Source organism: Phoca vitulina, unplaced genomic scaffold (genome assembly GCF_004348235.1).
Source record: "Phoca vitulina isolate PV1807 unplaced genomic scaffold, GSC_HSeal_1.0 scaffold45, whole genome shotgun sequence".
Classification (NCBI taxonomy): domain Eukaryota; kingdom Metazoa; phylum Chordata; class Mammalia; order Carnivora; family Phocidae; genus Phoca; species Phoca vitulina.
The window spans coordinates 8,591,782-8,595,731 of record NW_022589748.1 but is presented as its reverse complement, the minus strand read 5'-3'; positions in this window follow the sequence as shown (position 1 = coordinate 8,595,731).

The following is a 3,950-nucleotide window of genomic DNA, read 5'->3' as shown; positions in this document are numbered from 1 at the left end:
GAGCGCCTGGGTGGCTCAGTTGTTAAGCATCTGCCTTTGGCTTGGGTCATGATCCCGGGGTCCTGGGATCGAGTCCCGCATCGGGGTCCCTGCTCAGCGGAGAGCCTGCTTCTCTCTCTCCCTCTGTTGCTCCCCCTGCTTGTGCTCTCTCTCTCTGTCAAATAAATAAATAAAATCTTAAAAAAAAAAAAAAACCACATTGAGATACCACCTTACACCAGTTAGAATGGCAACAATGGACAAGGCAAGAAACAACAAATGTTGGAGAGGTTGTGGAGAAAGGGGAACCCTCTTACACTGTTGGTGGGAATGCAAGTTGGTACAGCCACTTTGGAAAACAGTGTGGAGGTTCCTCAAAAAATTAAAAATAGAGCTACCCTATGACCCAGCAATTGCACTCCTGGGTATTTACCCCAAAGACACAGATGTAGTGAAAAGAAGGGCCATATGCACCCCAATGTTCATAGCAGCAATGTCCGCAATAGCCACACTGTGGAAAGAGCCGAGATGCCCTTCAAGAGTTGAATGGATAAAGAAGATGTGGTCCAGGGGCGCCTGGGTGGCTCAGTCGTTAAGCGTCTGCCTTCGGCTCAGGTCATGGTCCCAGGGTCCTGGGATCGAGCCCCGCATCGGGCTCCCTGCTCCGCGGGAAGCCTGCTTCTCCCTCTCCCACTCCCCCTGCTTGTGTTTTCTCTCTCGCTATGTCTCTCTCTGTCAAATAAAAAAAAAATCTTAAAAAAAAAAAAAAAAAAGAAGATGTGGTCCATATATATAATGGAATATTACTGAGCCATCAGAAAGGATGAATACCCAACTTTTGCATCAACATGGATGGGACTGGAGGAGATTATGCTAAGTGAAATAAGTCAAGCAGAGAAAGCCAATTATCATATGGTTTCACTTATTTGTGGAACATAAGGAATAGCATGGAGGACATTAGGAGAAGGAAGGGAAAAATGAAGGGGGGGCAATCAGAGGGGGAGATGAACCACTAGAGACTGTGGACTCCAAGAAACAAACTGAGGGTTTTAGAGGGGAGGGGGGTGGGGAGATGGGTTAGCCCAGTGATGGGTATTAAGGAGGGCACATATTGCATGGAGCACTTGGTGTTACACGCAAACAATGAATCATGGATCACTACATCAAAAACTAATGATGTACTGTATGGTGACTAACATAACATAATAAAATAAATTTTAAATTTTAAGTTTTAAAAATTAAGAAAAAACAAATTCAAGCATGGTTGAAAGGAGCTTATTATGAATAACGAAAGATGCTCCTCTCACCCTTATCATTCAGGAAATGACAAGGGTTTCAGGAGCTCTGTGCCAGGTTCCCTGGGATAAGAAGACCAAATATGTATTTCTTATTATATCACAATATTGTTGGTGAGTGAAGCAGTGATTATCAGTATCCTGGTGTTTCAGTATCCCTGTATACTGCTATGTTTTAATATGATGAAGGATTTACACTGTTAAAATGACTGAAGTCATTTAGGTTGCAACTGAATTCTTTGAGGAATTAAAGACAACTATTCTCGGGGTGCCCAGGTGTCTCAGTTAAGCATCTGCCTTCGGCTCAGGTCATGATCCCAGGGTCCTGTGATAGAGCCCTGCATCGGGCTCCCTGCTCAGCAGGGAATCTGTTTCTCTCTCTCCCTCTTCCCCTCCCCCTGTTTGTGCTCTCTCTCTTGCTCATCTCTCAAAAAAATAAACAAAATCTTAAAAAAAAACCAAAAACAACTGTTCTCATCTTATAAACTGAGTCTTTATAAGAACAGAAATGCAGGTCTAGAAGCAATTCAAAGTCTATCTATTCTTTTTACCAATCCCCAAACCTCTCCCATCCATCTCAAAAGGCTTGTAGGTTAAAAAAAAAAAAAAAAAAAAGGTTTGTAGGTATTGTAAAAATTCTGACTTTAGGAAACAAAAGTCCTCCTTAGAGGGACTTGCATTCTTTCTTTGTGTCTTTGAGATGTAAATGTTCTACTTGGTCTTCTCTAGGAACTGAGGGCCATGTCTTTGAAAAGCAAACATTAGGGAGGTAGTTCTTATCAGAAGGAAAAAACAAGGAAAGGATATTTGGAAACTTGGCGAATGAAGAATATTAAGTATCTTCTCCACAAGTATTAGTAAATAGTCTAAGCCATCTGAGCAGGTAACCTTATTTCACTGGCCAGAAACATAATTTGGGGTTTTATTAAGGTTTTTATTTAAATTCCAGTTAGTTAATGTACAGTGTAATATTAGTTTCAGGTGTACAATATAGTGATTCAACACTTCCATACAATACCTGGTGCTCATCACAGCAAGTGCACTCCTTAATCCCCATCACTTATTTAACCCATCCCTCCTCCCACCTCCCCTCTGGTAACCATCAGTTGGTTCTCTGTAGTCAAGAGTCTGTTACTTGGTTTGCCTCTCTCTCTTTTCCCTTTGCTTGCTTGTTTTCTTTCTTTCTTTCTTTCTTTCTTTCTTTCTTTCTTTCTTTCTTTCTTTCTTTCTTTCTTTCTTTTCTTTTCTTTTCTTTTCTTTTCTTTCTTCCTTAGAGAGAGTGTGTGCATGATGGGGGGAAGGGGCAGAGGGAGAGGGAGAAAGAGAGAATCCCAAGCAGGCTCCACACCAGCACAGAGCCCTAGGCTCAATCTCACAACCCTGAGATCATGACCTGAGCTGAAATCAAGAGTTGGATGCTTAAACAACTGAGCCACCCAGGTGCCCCAATTTGTTTTGTGTCTTAAATTCCACATATGAGTAAAATCATATGGTATTTGTCTTTTTCTGACTGACTTATTTCACTTAGCGTAATACCCTAGTTCCATCCATGTTGTGCAAATGGCAAGATTTCATTCTTTTTATGGCTGAATAATATTTCATTATGTATATATATGTATACACACACATATATATACATATATGCATATATACACACACACACACACACACACACACAAACACACAAAGACACACACACACACATCTTTATCCATTCATCAGTTGGTGGACACTTGAGCTATTTCTGTAATCTGGCTATAGTAGATAGTGCTGCTATAAACATTGGGGTACATATATCCCTTTGAATTAGTATTTTTGTATTCTTTGGGTAAATACCTAGTAGTGCAATTGCTGAATTGTAGGGTAGTTCTATTTTTAAGTGTTTAAAATATTTTTATCTTTTTGAGGAAACTCCTTACTGTTTTCCCGAGTAGCTGCACCAGTTTGCATTCCCACCAACAGTGTAAGAATGTTCTTTCTTCACACCCTTGCCAACACCTGTTGCAGAAACATAATTTAGATTCATCTGTTCTTTTATAAACTAGTGAGTTTTGCATTACCATACTCATTTCTTGACTGAAATTTTTAAAACAAAAGCTTTAAGATTTCTGTGGATGTCTGTTTATGTATGTCTATGTATGTTTATAGATGTGTGATATATTTCTACCTCCAGATGGTGTTGCTAAAAGTAATTTGTAAAGAGCTCTATTTAATTGGCTTAAAAATGAACAAGCACTATATAAATTAAGTATACTCTGAGAAATATAAAAACTAGCCCAAATGTTTTTCAAGTTCATGTGATCTAGGATAAATCTTTAATAAATAAAAACTGGTTTAAGTTCGTTGGTTTAATTAAAATAGGCATATCCTTTGAGTTTTCAGCATTAAGTATAACACATTTATTTTACCTAAGTTTACTACATGACAAATAAGCTCATGTTATCCCTGTTAAAGAGATTGTCAGCAAGAAAAATAGCTTAGGATGATGGCTAACTTTGTCTAGTGTCTCGTGAAGTCTCCATGGATGGTCTAAGCATAATTGTGGGAGCAAGTGATTTAGATAGATGTAAATGAGATAAGAGGGTTTTTTATTGTTATGTTAATCGCCATACATTACATCATTAGTTTTAGATATAGTGTTCCATGATTCATTGTTTGTGCATAACACCCAGTGCT